Below are 18,196 nucleotides of genomic sequence, written 5' to 3'. Positions count from 1 at the left end.
TTTCAACAAATGGTGCTGGAACATCTATATGCAAAAAGAAAAAAAAAAAGACACTAGAAACAGACCTTATACCCTTCACAAAAATAACTCAAATGGATTATGATCTAAATATATGGCCTATATAATGACCTAAATATAAAACAGGAAACTATAAAGCTCCTAGAAGATAACTAGGAGGAAACCTATATAACCTTGGGTTTGGCGATATCTTTTTCAATACAACACCAGAGACACCATCCAGGAAAGAAATAATTGATAATCTGTACTTCATTAAAATTAAAATTTTCTGCTCTGCAAAAGACAATATCAAGAGAATTATAAGACAAACTATAAACTAGGAGAAAATATTTGCAAAAAACACATCTGGTGAAGTGCTGTTACCCAAAATATATTAAAAACTCTTTAAACTCAACCATAAGAAAGCAAACAACCTGATTAATAAATGAGCCAAAGGCCCTAATAGACACCTCAATAATGAAGATATACAGGTAACAAGTAAACGTATCAAAAAATGTTCCATGTCATATGTTATCAGGGAAATACAAATTAAAAACCATAAGGTTCTATTACATACCTATTAGAATGGCCAAAGTCCAGAACATGGGCAACTCCCACCGCTGGCCAGGACACAGAGCAACGGGAACTCTCATTCATTGCTGATGGGAATGCAAAATAGTACAGCCACTTTGGAAGACAGTTTGGTGATTTCCTCAGAAGTTAAACATACTCTTACCATATAATCCAGCAATCACACCCCTTGGCATTTTCCCAAAGGAGTTGAAATTTATGCCCACAAAAACCTGCACATAAATCTTTATAGCAGCTTTATTCATTACTGCTAAAACTTGGAAGCAACTAAATGCCCTTTAGTAGGTAAATGGATAAACTGTGGTACATGTAGACAAGGAATATTATTCAGCACTAAAAGGCAATGAGCTATCAAGCCATGAAAAGACATAGAGAAACCTTAAACGCATATTGCTAAGTGAATAAGATAATCTGAAAAGGCTGCATATTGTCTGATTCCAACTCTATGACATTCTGAAAGAAGCCAAACTATGGAGACAATAAAAAATTTATGGTTACCAGGGGTGGAGGGAAGTGGAGGAGGAGATGAACAGGCAAAACAGAACTTTCAGGGCAGTGGAAATATTCTATATGCTATTATAATGGTGAATATATGTCCTTGTTCATTTGTCCCAACCCCTGTAATAATCGACACAAAGAATAAATTTTAAGGTGAACTATGGGTTTTGGGTGATTATGATGTGTTAGTATAGATTCACCCTTTGTTAAAAAGAAAAAAAATGTACCACTCTGGTGAGTTATGTTGATAATGGGAGAGGTCATCTATGCATGAGTGGAAGCAGGGGTAAGTTGGAAATCCCTATACCTCCTCTTCAATTTTGTTGTAAACCTAAAACTGCTCTAAAAAAAAAAAAAAAAGACTTAAATTCTGACCAGCTGGTATTTCCTGAAGCTTATCTTCAGGATTGAATGATCAAATGGGAAAAATTACTTTTAAGGCTTCATCTTTGGTGAAATAGAAGAAAACTGTGCTCTCAGATTTCCTCATGGCACCTAGAAATGAATCATTTCTATCTCCTTAGTCACCTTTTATTGCTTAAAGCCAAATAAAAGTAAGTCAAGTGGAATAGCAAAGAGTGGGCAGGACAGATGCATAAGCCCTTGGTAAATATTATAAATCCAGGAAGAGCAGGTGGAAATTTAAATCGGTATATTTCCTAGAAGTAAACATACAACTTTATGTTCAGGAAGTAGCCTCTGCTATCCTGCCTTGATGAGGCCATTTTCAGGCAAGACTTTGGAGAGAGGAGTTGTATGTAAATCAAAAACAGCTGGGCCTGGGCTAACCCCCTCCTGGGCCACATGGAAAGCATAAATTGACTTAAGACAGGAGTAATTGTAAAATATGGAGGGCAACAGCAAGGAGACAAGGGATGCCTCTGTAAAAATTAAGCAGACCTCAGCACTCAGTTCAGAGAAAATGACTTGTTTCAAAATTAGCTCTCCATTGAAGCTATAAGAATAGCCTCCTCTGAGAGATAACTTACCTGAGGAAAAATAAGTAAAAACAAATGTCGTGAATGTTGAATGAGGAGCATACTCTTCTTAAGTCAAATTAATGCTTTAACCTTTTCTCCCTTAGTCCTTTTAGGTTTTCTCTACGTATTTTCCCAGCAGGGTATAACTATTAGAAAGCAGTAAATTAATTAGGAAAGAATAGGCTCAGAACAAAAAAAAATAAAAGCCAATTTCAAATATAACTCATAGGCACTATGGAAACAACAGGGTTTATTTAACCTCTCAGAGACCAACATAAGGCAGCACCACTGCTTTTGTTGAGCATCAAAAGGACCCAACCTAATAGCTACACACAGGTTAAGAGGCTCATCTCAAAATCAGCAAGCAGTTCATGGAAAGTGTCCCCCAACCTCTGACATTCTATGAATGTGGTTGCAGACACAAAGGAAAAGCTCGCTTTTTCTTAAATAAACATTATAAAAGAGACTGATTTTTGTACAAAGCTGATGTAAACTGAGGGTCTTTCTTTTCAAGATTGTGAAGTGCTAATATCCCTATTAAACTATTTTAGGGATCCTTGATTCCATACCTGATGTAAGCCCACAGCAAGAATTTAAGAGGTTTGGGAACATTTATTAAGAAAAGTAATAATAGGGGCTTCTGTGTGGCTCAGTCAGTTAAACATCTCACTCTTGATTTCAGCTCAGGTCATGATCTCACGGTTTGTGAAATCAGGCCTCTCATGGGGCTCTAAACTGACAACGCGGAGCTTGCTTGAGATTTGCTCTCTATCCTTCTCTCTCTCTGCCCCTTCCCTGCTCTCTTGCTCTCTCTCAAAACAAATAAACATTAAAAAAAAGAAAAGTAATAATAATAGGGACATAAAAGTTACATATGTTTTTTTTAAACCAGAGTTTCTCAGCCAGTATGTCAAAGCACATAGCTATACCTCGCATGGGTGATGGGGTAGAGATGATTCCAATAGCCTTGGGGTACCCATGGTCCCCAGTCTCCTCTGACCCTTGGCAGTCTTTCCTGCTTGCTTTCAGATGCCAAACAAATGCTATCATTTTATATGTACACAGGGATATGGAAAGAAACCAAACAAGACAACAGATGAGTAACTCATGGTTCTTCCAAGAGATATAAGCAAGAGTAGCAGAGCCCATTTTCATATTTTTATGATACCCTTTATGGGTCTTAGAACCCCTGATCAGCACAATTTGGTTTCTATGTTCCCAAAAGATTAGAATTCTCCACATTCTCAGCAGCTAAGTCTATGTCTTACAGCACAAATTAAAACTAAATATCAACACGTCTCCAAAAAATATTAACTTATATGGATGATCCATTAACTTTTTACAGTAAATCTCTTTACTTTAATGGTCATCTCTTGATCTGACAACTTTAGTAATTAGGCTGAATATTCCTTTGTTTCCTTATTCAATATGGCCATCTGAGAAACACGTTTCTATTTTGTCACTGGTGTATCTATCCTAGAAACACCAAGAAATAAGATAGATGATTTAAGCTGGGTACTGAAACACTAAAATGGGTACCATGAAAAAGATTTTTTTCTAATTATTTTATTTATTTGTTTGTTTATTTGTTTGTTTGATTAGAGTAGGCTCCACACCCAGGGTGGAGCCCAATGTGAGGCTTGCACTCATATCCCTGAGATCAATACCTGAGCTGAGATCAAGAGTAGGACACTTAAGCAACTGAGCCACTCAGGCATCCCAGAGCACAGAATTTCAGAACCAGAATGGACACTAGTTCAAATAAGGGAACTATAGTCAGAAGAGCTAAGAGTAGATGAATCAAAACTAGATCTCACCCAGCACAGCCCAGTAACCATCTGCAACTATTTTCTGATGGCTCTTTTAACATCATAGCTCTTTCCTGGTTTGCACCACCCCCTCCCCCACCAACCCATTTAAAAAGTTTCTGAACATTGCTCAATGAAATGAGATAGAGCAAGTAAAAGAATAGAACTGAACCACGCTGTTCACTGGGGGGATAAATCTTTTCTTCCGTGTCCAATGAGGACAGCGGTCCATTCTGGTGTCAGGACCACCTCTGTCACCCTATATTTCCCTGCTAGATGCAGGCCAAACTTGTCAGCTATTTCCAGTCCATCTATGGCTTAGTGGTCTTTTGTGAACTTCTTCAAAGCCTGTGTGTACAGCCTTGGGGGACCTGAATCCTTCTGCCTACTGTGTTTGTGACAGAAGCTAGAAAATCACTCTGTATTCTCTTTTAATCCTCCTTTACTTTCAAAGGCTGCAACCACTCATTGCTGGGAGAAGGTTGTAAGCTTTAGTTATCAAAATTTACTTGTTTAAAAAAAAAAATATCAAATGCCCTGACTCTTCCATTTTGTACATGTGTGCATTCTACTTTCTTAGTGGTGGTTTCATTTTTTATTTTCTCCTTAAGTTATATTTGATCCCCAGGTTGAATGTAGGGATAAATAAATAAATAAATAAATAAACTTAAAAAATGGCAGAAATCTTATCAAACTACCTTAAAATCCAAAAAGGAAACATATTGCCTCATGTCATTGGGAATTTGAATTGCTCATGGAACTAGATCCAGAGCTTCAGAGATTTCATTAAGAATTGTCTTTCTAAGACAAATATCACATGACTTTGCTCATATGAGGACTTTAAGAGACAAAACATGAACATAAGGGAAGGGAAACAAAAATAATATAAAAACAGGAAGGGGGAAAAAACAGAAGAGTCTCAAAAATATGGAGAACAAACTGAGGGTTTCAGGAGGGGGTGTGGGAGGAGGGATGGGCTAAATGGGTAAGGGGCATTAAGGAATGATTGATGAGTTTATGTTTGTGATTAGTTGATTTATATATTTGGGTGCTCTCACATTTGGTACATAAATGTTTACAATTGTTAAGTGTTCTTGGTCTATAGACCCCTTGATTATGATATAATGCCCTTCTGCATCCCTTGATACAGTCTTTATTTTAAAGTCTAGATTGTCTGATATAAGTATGGCTACTCCAGCTTTCTTTTGTTGACCATTAGCATGATAGATGGTTCTCCATCCTCTTACTTTCAATCTGAAGGTGTCTTTAAGTCTAAAGTGGGTCTCTTATTAACAGCATATAGATGGATATTGTTTTCTTATCGATTCTGTTACCCTATATCGTTTGATTGGAGCATTGAGTCTATTGCTGTTTAGAGTGGTACTGAAAGATATGAATATATTGCCAGTATGTTGCTTGTAGAGTTGAAGTATGTTCGTAGTATGTTGCTTGTAGAGTTGAAGTTTCTGGTGGTGTTCTCTGTTCCTTTCTAATCTTTGTTACTTTTGGTATGTATGTATGTATTTATATTTTCATCTTTTCTCCCCTCAAAAAGTCCTCCTTAAAATTTCTTACAGGGCTGGTTTAGTGGTCACAAACTCCTTTAATTTTTGTTTGTCTGGGAAACATTTTATCTCTCCTTCTATTTTCAAAGACAGCCTTGCTGGGTAGAGAATTCTTGGCTGCATATTTTTCTGATTCAGCACACTGAATATATCCTGCCACTCCTTTTTGGCCTGCCAAGTTTCTGTGGATAGGTCTGCTACAAACCTGATCTGTCTTCCCTTGTAAGTTAAGGATTTTTTTTTCCTTGCTGCTTTCATGATTCTCTCCATGCCTGAGTATTTTGTGAATTTGACTATGATATGCCTTGTTGATGGTCGGTTTTTGTTGAATCTAATGGGAATCCTCTGTGTTTCCTGAATTTTGACATCTGTGTCTTTCCCCAGGTTAGGAAAGTTTTCCACTATGATTTGCTCACATAACCCTTGTACCCCTATTTCTCTCTCTTCCTCTTCTGGGACCCCTATGATTCTGATGTTCCTTTTTAATAAGTCACTGACTTCTCTAATTCTTAAATCGTGCCCTTTTGCCTTAATCTCCCTCTTTTTTTATGCTTCATTATTCTCCATAAGTTTGTCCTCTGTATCGCTGATTCTGTGTTCTGCCTCATCCTTCCCTGTCACGGAGGCATCCATTCATGATTGCAGCTCAGTTATAGCATTTTTTATTTTATTCTGACTAGTTTTTACTTCTTTCATCTCAGCAGAAAGGGATTCTAATCTATTTTCAACTCCAGCTAGCCCTCTTATTATCGTGATTCTAAATTCTGGTTCAGACATCTTGCTTGTATCTGTGTTGGTTAAGTCCTTGGCTGTCATTTCTTCCTGTTCTTTCTTTTGGGGTGAATTCCTTCGTTTCATCATTTTGAAGGGAGAAAAGGAATTAATGAGGTAGAAAAAATTAAAATTAAAATTAAAAAATTAAAAACACACACACACAAAATTGAATAAATGATGCTAGATCCTAGGTGTGTTTTTGTCTGGGTGTTGAAAGTGGCTTGATAGATTAGAGAAAAAAGGGGAAAGAAAAAAAGGAAACCGTTTGAAAATGTGAAAAAAAATGAATACACTTTAGTAGACTAAAATAAAATGATGGAAGTAAAAAAGAATTCGAAAAAATTTACACAAAAGTAAAAAATATAGTAAAAAAAAATTAAAGAAAAATATTTTTAATGAAAATTGAAAATAAAAATGAATTTTTCTGTATTCAAGAAAAAGAAATGAAAAAGAGAAAAAAAGAAAAAAGAAAGAAAGGAAATTGAATAGATGGACCTAATAGACTGAAATACGACTGAAATTACTTTGTTTTTCCCCTAGAAATCAGACTATGAAGTGCTTTGTAGTCCATAAACTAAGCAGGAGGTGAGACTTCTCTTCTTGAACAGGGAGGTTGGCCCAGTTGGGCGGGGCTTAGTGTAACAGCTCCGTTCTCCACTAGATGGCGCTGCTAGCCTATTGGGGTTGGTTGTTGTGGCACTTGTAGGTGTGTATGCGCATGCACGGGATTGGTGAAAATGGCGGCACCCAGTTACCCAGTCTCAAGTATCAAAATGTTGTCTCCGATCAGCAATCATGCACCTGTCCTTTGTCTTCAGCTTTCGTCCACTCCCCGCTTTTACACTGTCCATGACCAAGCCCCACATAGTACCTCTCTCCTGAGTTTTCTCTCGGATGCGGCTGTTTTCCCCGGCTCCTTACGTCTGAGGGAATGTGGCTTTGACTCGTTCCGCCCCTCTACGGAGAGTCTCACGGAGCAATGGCCAAATGCCGGCCGCACCCAGGAAGGTTTGCGTTACTGTGCTGCTGCTGCTGCTGCTGCCCAGAGACTGCAGCCAGGTGCCACCCCACCCCAGAAAAAGTTTGCGACATAGTGTAGTAGCAGCTTTTCAGGGATTATGGAAAATCACAACACACCTCTAGCACCAGGCTTCACCCTTAAGGACCTTGTTCTAGCACCAGCGAATGTGGCCGTTCTCTGGGGTCTGCTGGGCCCAGGTTGCCTCACAGCCTCTACCAAATGTCCTTCCAGCAGTGGAACCGCTTCTTCCCATGTGGCCCGAGAACCTCCTGGACCCCACTCTCCTGGGGATTCGCCCTTCCCACCAGAGCACTGCCAGGTACTGAGCTGAGGAGTTGCAGACTTTGCGCTCCCCTTGTTTACAGTCTTAATGGAATTTAAACCCTCTCCTTTCTCCTTTCTCCCTTTTAGTTCAGTCCCTGCGGCTGTTTCCAATTTCCCACTTTCTCTCCAGCTGCTTTTGGGGAGGGGTGCTTTTCATATATTCTCACCACCATCTCCGTCCTCTCTCCACACGCAAAAGCTCCTGCCTGTCCTCCGCAGCTTCTCTCTTCCCAAGTTCAGCTCTCTGCGCCGTGTACCTGCTGAATTCTGTGGTTCAGGTTGTGCAGATTGTTGTGTTAATCCTCAGATCAGTTTTCTAGGTGTGTAGGATGGTTTAGTGTTGGTCTGGCTGTATTTCATGGACATGAGATACACAAAAACTTCCATGCTGTTCTGCCATCTTGGCTCCCTACCTCTCATTCTCAAGAGCACTTTAAAACCTAAGATCTTATCATTCTCTTATTTAAAACTCTTCCATTGCTTTAGAAATAAAAACAAAATGTTACTATGACCCATTAGGCCCAGAATGGTCAGGTCTTTGCTACTTTTCTATTTTTTTTTTCCTATTGACTTCTCTCTGTCCAACTATTACACTCTCACTGGCCTTCTTTCAGATTTCCAATACCCCGTACTTGTTCCCATTTTGAAGCCATCATACCTGTTCTCTCTACGGAAAACTTTTTCACTGGATTTTGACATGGTGGGCTCCTTTCCATCAGGTTTTAATGTCACCATGTTGCCCAACTCCAGTGGGCAATTTTCATAACTTTAGAATTGTGCAAACCACCAGTATACAATAATAATGCATATTCATCTCCTCAAAGAGGTCTTCCAATCTTAATGAGATACCTCACATTTCCTTTTTTTCCTTTTTTTCCCACCTCACAATTCTTACAACAATTATAACCATAAATGTATTTATTTGTTTGTTTTGTAATATTGGTCTTCCCCATCCAACTATGCTCTATGAGACTAAGAAATTTATCTTTTTATCACTACTGTATACTTAGTATTTGGCACAGAGGCTGACACATGGCAGCATTTAATATAAATTTCTTTAATTAATGAGCAAATTCTTCCACCTATAAAATTCTATGATTCAAATTATAGAACTGCTAAAAGATAAACTATTACAAATTTCAAGAGTTTATTTAAGGGGCACCTAGACGGCTCAGTCAGTTGAGCATCGGACTCTTGATTTCAGCTCAGGTCATAATCTCATGGTTCTTGGACAGTGCAGAGCCTGCTTGGGATCTCTCTCTCCCTCTCTGCCCCTTCCTAGTCACGTTTTTGCATGCACACACACGCACACTCTCTTAAAATAAATAAACAAGCAGCACTATAGACAATAGCCAAAGCATGGAAAGATCTCAAATGTCCATTGATGGATGAATGGATAAAAAAGATGTGGGGTGTGTGTGTATGTATATATATATGTATATACATATATGGTACATATATACATATATACAATGGAGTATTACTTGGTAATCAAAAAGAATGAAATCTTGCCATTTGCAACTACAGGGATGGAACTAGAAGGTATTATGCTAAGCGAAATTAGACAGTCAGAGAAAGACAAATATGACTTCACCCATATGAGGACTTTAAGAGAAAAACAGATGAACATAAGGGAAGGGAAACAAAAATAATACAAAAACAGGGAGGGGGATAAAACATAAGAGACTCTTAAATATGAAGAACAAACAGAGGGTTACTGGAGGGGTTATGGGAGGGGGGATGGGCTAAATGGGTAAGAGGCATTAAGGAGTCTACTCCTGAAATCATTATTGCACTACATACTAACTAACTTAGATGTAAATTAAAACAAATAAATTAAATTAAAAAAAAAAAGTCTTCCCAATTGTAACTTCAAATCTAAAGATTCAAGGCTACCACATACTCTCTTGATAAACCCCACCTGATCTCAGAGAAGGTAATAAAAATGGAAACATGTAATACTTTTTAAAAAAGTAGTATTTTTAGAATAGGAGAATAAATTTAATTCTTGGACAGAATTAAATACTGTTCATTTGAAAAAAAAAAACCCAACACATATATATGCAGCCCCCAAGAGGAGGGCTCTGGTGTTTGCATTTGGGTTAATTCTGGTGTGGGGACTTGCCTGTAAGTGTAAAGCAAGAGTCTCAGGACACAGAAGGGCATACCTATGTAGTAGGGCACATTCAGGGTGCTAACTGCTCTGTGGGCACCTTCATCCCTCCTGGTGCTGAGAGGTGCCCCATGTCCCTGAGGACTAGGTCCTAAAGGAGCAGGACCTCTCTTTAACTCCGTCTTTTTGGCCCTGCAGATACTTTCTAAAAAGGCAAATCATAAAAATATAAATTCTGAAAACAAACATAAAACAGGGTGATAGAGGAAAGTTTCTTGAACCATCAAGAAGGGTTTATATCCAGTGTGGAGGTTTCCATTTAAGCAGGTAGGAACATTATTTACCTAACTTTCTATTAGAATTTACTGTATGACTGAGTTGAGGCATGGGGAGGGGAGGAGACTGAAAAAAGAGGAATGAGTTCCTAGAAACAAAATAGGAGACATGACTGTGGGCAGCAGTGTAGCAGCAGACAGTGTGATGAAGGACTTGGGGAGGAATGGGAAAGGAAATGGGCAGAGTAACTGGAGCTGCAAGACAAGCACATGAGCCACTCTAGGAGATTGGGGAAGGGAGGCCTTGGGTTGGAAGCAGAAGAGAGTACTGCACGAAGGGCACCATGTGGTGATGTGCAGGTTGATCTGGGAGGCGATGGTCCTCATTTATGTTAATTAATGAATCTTTAGCCAAATGTAATCTGGGAATAAGGTAAAATTATTTTAGTCATATATCTATACCTGTCAATATCAAATAGCAAATGTTTGATTTTGTTTAAAAAGAAGTATAATTTGTTTTAAGCAAACACTGTGTTGTGAATGGATAGAAACTCAAAGACAATTAAGAGATGGTTTTCACTTTCCAGGTGCTTTCAGTCGAGTGACTGGGATAGTCACATCCACCAGTCAATCTAATGCAAGTCTGTCTAAAGAAGGTATGAATAAAACAATTGAGCTTGTACTTTGTGCCCGGCTGCATATTACTCATTTAACTAAATTATTTTACCTATCCTATAGCAATCCTAAGAAGTAGATATAATTATTTCACTTTCACAGATGGGGAAACTGAATCTTAGAAGTTCAGTTAACTTGCCTAGGGACACAATGTTCTGGAAAGTAGGGAAGATAGATTCAAATTCCTCTGACTCATACTCATTCCTCAAGGCTTTTCTGCTCTAATCAATTAATTTCTTAGAGTCAAAGTGTGTTTATTTGATACCTGACAAGATTTAAAATATTTATTTTTGAGGCTTTCATCTACTGGGTTCTATCCAGCAGAGTAAAGAGATTCTGTCGTGGAGGGGTGGAACAATAGTAATTCAGCCATTATCCTAAATTTTGGGGTGAATATGGAGAATGAAGCTCAGCTCTGAAACCATTTTACTCCTTGATTTTTTAACTCTTCACTCCCACATACTATCAAAGCAAATAACAGTGTTTGAGTTAGGCTTGTCTCATAATATTTCTCCATGACTGTGAAGCAGGTTCTGGAGAAAATACAAGACAGGTTAGAAAAATAGAGAAATAAAGACTAGGATGTCCAAAATATCTACATCTTTGATTACTTTCCTGCACTTTGGTCTATATTTCACATCTTCCTAAGTGTAAGTCAGTTAAAGTCTTAGGACCATTGAATGGCTAACTTGGGAAGTGTCTCCTTTGAAGCTCTCTTCTATTGGAATGATGCAGTTGAGAAACAGTTAGCAATTTGATTTATTATAAGTGCCTAGGAAGAGTGGATGGCACTAAGGAAATACAAGGCTATTCCATAGTGAGTGCATTTTTAGCATTCCTTATCTCGAAAAAAATTGTAGAACTACAGAGGTTTCATAAGATGCCATGAATTTATGTGGCTTTTAGTCTGTGTTTGGGCATGGTTTACTTAATCTTAACCTCCACCTGAAGGAGTTTATTGTGGAATAGCTCTCCCTCTCTCCCAAAGGGTTCCACATTTAAGTAAAGAAAATTTTTTGCTTTGAACAGATGCCTAAATACTTCCTAATATCAGGAGATCATACTAAGAGTATGTAATAAATATGAAATCTCCAGAACAATTATTTCAGAATAGCTCTGATATTCCTTTAGTTCAAAGTACAGTGGCCTCTCTGTGTGCCTTTCTTTTCCTGATAGTGCAAAAGGGGTATGGCTTGGTGCCTGGTAGACAGGCAGACACTGGTTTAAGTAATGTTGGGGACTTTGCAATTAAAGTTAAATGCCATTAGCAGATGTTTGAAGTAATTTCTATCTCTCTCTTTTTCTTTATTTAAAAAAGTTTTTTTTAATGTTTATTTTTGAGAGAGACAGAGAGACAGAGTGCAAGTGGGGGATGGGAGACACAGAGAGAGGGAGACACAGAATCTGAAACAGGCTTCAGGCACTGAGCTGTCAACACAGAGCCCCATATTGGACTCAAACTCCGGAATGGCGAGATCATAACCTAGGCTGAATGAAGTTGGACGCTTAACCAACTGAGCCACCCAGGCACCCCAATCTCTCTTTTTCTAAATATCATTTACCTTTTACTCCCTTAATATACCCATTAATTTTCATCACCAAAGTGGAATATTCTGTACTTCTGGTTTTATTCACATGCTTTGAACCATTTGAAGGAGAAAGATAACATAATTAGTTGAATAAACAGTGCAATGCAGAATAAATCTCGCTTGATAACTCAGTCTATTGTTTTTCTTTTGATGTACTTCATAACCAGGGGAAGTAACCAGTTCTTTATATATTCTTAGACTCCTATGAATTTCAAGGTAGATGTTAAGTGTTTGAGCAGGCAGGCAAATTGGGCTGAGAATCATTACCCAGGTTTATCTTGGTGTTCAGAGAACACCATGGAGCAACTTCAGTGAATTTCCCTGTCCTTTGGGTTTGTCCTTTGTAAACACCTGTGTTTGTGGACCATGGAAAGTAGGCTCCATTTAGTTAAGTAGTTCTTGGCCAAAGTATATTTCTGTGATCAAATTGGCTTGGCTTCTGACTGTGCGTGCTATGCCAGCTGTGACTGCAGGCAAGAATGACAATCTGGCTGCTCCACTCTCTCAGCAAATGCTGTGCTCGAACAGATCCCATGTCCCCTTTTGCTGTAAGGGTGAGGTACTGATGCAATACTTGCCTCACATATGGGTTTATTCATTCAACAGATATGTGCAGTATGCCTCTTATGTGCTGAGCATCGCAGTGCACTCCAGAGATGTATCCGTGGCTGAGCCATCAGGGTCCCCACCTTTCAGCGTGTTTCCGTATTTTCACAGAGTGAGACTGTGGCAGTCTCTCAGTCTAGTTGTTTTACTTTCTCTATCTTCCTGAGTACTGAAAATATCTGTGCCGAAAGAAATCCCTGGGTCCTCTAGCCTAGTTATGTTTTGGTCTTTCCAAATTCTGTTAAATTTATTAAACAGGCCATTAGACTGAAGTGGCTCCAATACCTTAGCAACCTAGGAAAACAGAACCAAATCTAGGCTTGTAAATGACTTGAAGTTAAGAAATCGAAAGGACAACCCGTCATAAGTAGCCAATAGGCTTTTCCAAATAAGACAAATGCTTAAGCCATAGCCAATTGAATAATTTCCTTTCTTTGCTTCAGCCTTTTCTCCATAAGTCTTTCTCCTCACTCCCAGCAGTGGAGCACTTTTAACTACTTCCCATGTGCCCAATTGGAATAGATTTTTACTCAAATAAGCTTTTTTTTTTAATGTTTGTTTGTTTGTTTATTTATTTTTATTTATATCCAAGTTAGTTAGCATTTGGTGCAACAATGATTTCAGGAGTAGATTCCTTAATGCCCCTTGCCCATTTAGCCCATCCCCCCTACCACAACCCCTCCAGTAACCCTCTGTTTGTTCTCCATATTTAAGAGTCTCTTATGTTTTGTCCCCTTCCCTGTTTTTATATCATTTTTGTTTCCTTTCCCTTATGTTCATCTCTTTTGTCTCTTAAAGTCCTCATATGAGTGAAGTCATATGATATTTGTCTTTCTCTGACTAATTTCGTTTAGCATAATACCCTCTAGTTCCATCCTTGTAGTTGCAAATGGCAAGATTTCATTCTTTTGATTGCCAAGTAATACTCCATTGTGTGTGTGTGTGTGTGTGTGTGTGTGTGTGTGTGTGTGTGTATAAAACATCTTTTTTATCCTTTCATCCCTCAATGGACATTTGGGCTCTTTCCATACTTTGGCTATTGTTGATAGTGTTGCTATAAATAGCATACCCGTATTGGTTGGATAAATACCTAGTAGTGTAATTGCTGGGTCATAGGGTAGTTCTATTTTTAATTTAAAAATACTACTGTTAGAAATTAAATATCTTTCCTTATAATTTCAGAATATACAAAGGCATTAAAAAGGCAAAATAATAATACAGTGTTCCCTGAGGGGCTACTGAACTGAATAAGCCCACTTGCCCTTTTTTGTTTTGTTTTGTTTGTTTGTTTGTTTTAAGTAGGCTCCATACCCAACATGGGGCTTGAACTCAGGACCCTGAGATTAAAAGTCACATGCTCTACCAACTGAGTCAGCCAGGCCACCCTGCCCTTGTTTGAAATGACTCCAGACAAGTATGTGTTTTGCAGTTTAGGGATTACTTTTTCTATAACTTTCTTTTTCCTCCTCTCACTGTCAGTGTGATAGAAATTATTTTTTATTCTTCTTCTCTAGTTTCTTTCTATTGAATCTGATTTGCTGCTCAACTAACTGAAAGCAATAAAACTAAACTTTTATACCAGCTCAGTTAGGTCTAAAAGAAGAGTAAATAGAGCTCAATGTAAACTTTAGTACCTGGAATCGTGATACAGCTTTGAATTCTCAGTAAGCCCTTTGACTTGATGGATTATTTTCTATTTCCTGAGAGCTGAGATTACTTTGTTAAATAACCAGTGGGTACGTGAAGAGTTTTTATATTAGTGTTCTTGTTGACAGGAAGTGGTGGGGCTGAATCAGAGGACTGATATGTCCTCTAAATCAGTATTAAATAATGTCTGTGTCCATATGCAAAGACCGTGGGTAGTGGAGATGCCAATTGCCAAACTGCATTACAAAACCAAGCCTTTAATTCCTTCTGATTATTAAGTATTCCACTGAGTGTGTGTGATAACAAAACAGGAGAAGATATTTTCTTCCCAGGGTTCTGCCAATTCTCAGCTTGGATTTAACACTTTGGCTGAACACATTTCCCCTTTCTGTTTCATCTGGATAAATCTTGCTTTTTTCGTTTCCTGTCATATGAAGTTGTGTTTACAAAAGGGCCATATCATCTTTGGGTAGAAGGTATTTCACAGGGCACTGTCAGGCTAATTAGCAAGGAAAGCTGCTTAGTGCAAGCTGCTATGGAAACGCCAGATACTACATTATGTCAGACCGTGTCATTTTAATTGGCATTGAGGGAAAGTAGACCTAATCTCTAGGAACAATTTAAGCCCAAGTCCTTTACTAATTTGACATGACATTTTATTATATTTTATTGTATTGTATTCAATTCTATTCTATTCTTCAGCCCAATTAAAAATGTTTTTTATCTTTTTTTAAGTTTTTTATCCAAATTTTTATTTAAATTCTAGTTTGACATGGCACTTTAAATCTGAAGTGGAAATTCAGTTTCTAGAAGGGGGAAAATATAATCTTTTTATAAACACATGAAAATGGGACACCTGAAAAGGAAAAAAAAAAAAAAAAAAAAGGACACCTGAAAAGGAAAAAAAAAGATTTAAATTGTGTTAATATGGTTTGTAGAAAAGATTATTGTGTATTTGCCTACCTTTGCTTCTGCTAAGTCTAATCTCTTATAAGGCAATCAAATCTGTATGCTCAAAAAGCTTCACTGTGTGGGTTTATGAGAACCTAATCATTAACCCATGGAATAGAGAATCTACCAATAGTGTTTGCATCCCTTTAGTACTTTTCTAATTGGTGCTTTGGTTAAGATTTTTTTATTTGCAAGCAAAAGAAACTGACTGGCTAACCCAACTGAAACAGGAGAATAGGTTAAAAGGTTTGCTCTCAAAATCAAAGGAAGGGCAGGATTCATAGACCTTGAAGAGCACAGAAATCAGAGCAGATGCAGGGAAATCGTCATAACTGGTTGTTCACGAACCCTCTCTCTGGGATACTCACGTCAGATGACTCAGCTCTGAGAACCTTCAAATTTTACATATCTCAATTTATTTTCAAATGTCTGGAGAGGGAATATCCGATGGGCCCAGCTAGATTTAGCATCTCTAGTTTTGGATGAACAGCCAATGCCAAGGATAAGGGGAAGAAAGCGAAAGGGAAGGCAGAACAGTCAGGACCACTTGGAGAATCATTGTGCACTGAGCAGCAACCCCACTTTGCATCTGTTATTGGTGAGCTTATAGTCAGGCTTTAGATTCATGTAGTTATAACTGAACGAACATTGATTTTCCTATATTTTTATCTTTTAAAATTAAAAAATAATTGCAACACTTTAGTGAGTACCTATAGTATGCCAGGGAGAAGACAAATTCCAGATATAAAAAGGCAAGCTTGTACTCCAGAGAGAGATGCAGATGTGTAAGTAATGTAATTTGTATTATAATGGATATAATTCAGGCTTGTGCATATTTAGGAAGTTACTAGAAGCTTTGAAGGAAAGTGTCAATCTACATACACCTGAAGATGTCAGGGAAATCTTTCTAGAGGAAAGACTATTTGAGTTGCATCTTATAAGATAAGTGGGAATTTGCTATGTAACAGGGGAAGAGAGGCATGCCTTACAGAAAAAGAGCATTTTTAAAACATGCAACACCTACAACGGATAGAAGAAAAAAACATCATGGTTCATTTAGGAGCTGTGAATAGATTGGTATTGTTGGAGTTTCAAAATCTGAAGGAGAAGTTGCTGAAAATAAGTCTGAAGAGACAGGAAAGTCCCTGAAGTTTCTATTATGAAACATTAAGGTGAATAGACTAAATGCTTTAGATAATGGAGAGTCTAAATGATTTATGGTTTGGTGAAGTGACATGATCAAGGTTGGTTTTAGAAAAACTACTTCAGCAGCAAGGTGGAGGAGGGTCTCAATAGGAAAAGAATATCAGCTTGAGGACTGCTGCAGCTTGAGGACTGCTGCAGGAGAGCGGAAAGGGAGGTCCATAGGAATTCAGTCTTCTTTCTCTGGCAACAGCCTAGATGGTGGGCTCACTACTGAAGAAAATGTTTCAACTGTTTAGAGGTCAAGTGCTTTATGAGAATATAGAAACACTAGAGACTTGTATTTCTGAGTCAAATATACAATTTAGCTATCAAAGTGTGGATATTTATGAGGTTTCACATATAGAATATTTAGAATAAGCACAGGCCTTAGGATGGAACCTTGGAGACAATTAAGGAGGATGGATCAAGGAAAAGACTGAGCTGGAATTCAAGAATAATAGGAAGAAGATCAGTAAGGGGCAGAAACCACAGAAACTAACAAAGGAAAGAGAGGGGAGTTCCAAGAAAGTATATATTGGTTAGGATTAGACTTAGCTGCATATTACAGTTCTTTCTCATCCAGACTAGATGTGGAGTTAGGCAGCTGGTGCTAGTGCAGGGGCTCCATTATCATCCAGTTCTTTCTATATTCTACTCAGCATCTTGAAAGTCTAAGTTGGTTGGCCATGGTTCAGCCCAGTACAAAGGAGGACATATTGAAGATGGGAGGGAGCACCAATCTTTTAAGATAGCGGTTTACTCTACATTTTGTACACTCTTCTACTTCCAGTCCATTAGCCACATGGCCACATCTGACCTCAAAGGAGCCTGGGAAATATACATCATATTCTGGGCAACCATGCGGCCAGCTAAAAATGGGGCTCTGTTTTACTAAGGAAGAAGGGGGGAATAGACCCTGGGAAGCAACTGGAAGTCTCTGCCACAAAGGAATTGTAAATAGTGACATAAAGTGAAGAGAGTTCTTACAAGATAAGGGCTGAAAAGTGTTTATTGTGACAACCTTGGCAAAATTAGTTTCTTAGATGGTGAAAATGTAAGTCAAATGATCAAATTGCAGTTGATGGAATCCTGGCTTTACAATCAGGAAAATGAAGATGAATATAGATTCCTCTTTCAACAAGCTGGTCTGTGAAAAGGAAGGTAAAAGGTAAGATCATAGTTAGCCCAGCCCTCTCAAGAATGGAGTTGATGGACACTCAGGGCTAAGACTTTGATGGCCTATGTGCAAGCTGGAGTGCAGGAGGCCAGCCATGAGAAACAAGACAATGGTGCAATCTTCTCCTGGAAACTGAGTCCTCTTCCCACCTTATCCCAGCTTTTCTGGTTTTTGGGGGGAAGGTGTATTCTTATATGACCCATTTTCTGGTCAAGATTAATTGGTAGAGGATAAAATTGGTCCAAAGAACCCTACCTCAAGAACCAGTTGAATAAATGAAGAGTGGTTAATTTACTTAAATGAGCCAAAGTATCTCTACCATAGGATTTTTAGATTTTGTACCAGAGAAAATATCGAGTCAATTTCATTCCAGTGATTGAAACTATAAGCTTTAAAATAAGTTTGTGGTCATGTGGGTTT

Source organism: Leopardus geoffroyi, chromosome C3, assembly GCF_018350155.1.
Source record: "Leopardus geoffroyi isolate Oge1 chromosome C3, O.geoffroyi_Oge1_pat1.0, whole genome shotgun sequence".
Classification (NCBI taxonomy): domain Eukaryota; kingdom Metazoa; phylum Chordata; class Mammalia; order Carnivora; family Felidae; genus Leopardus; species Leopardus geoffroyi.
Note: the sequence above shows the minus strand (reverse complement) of the source record.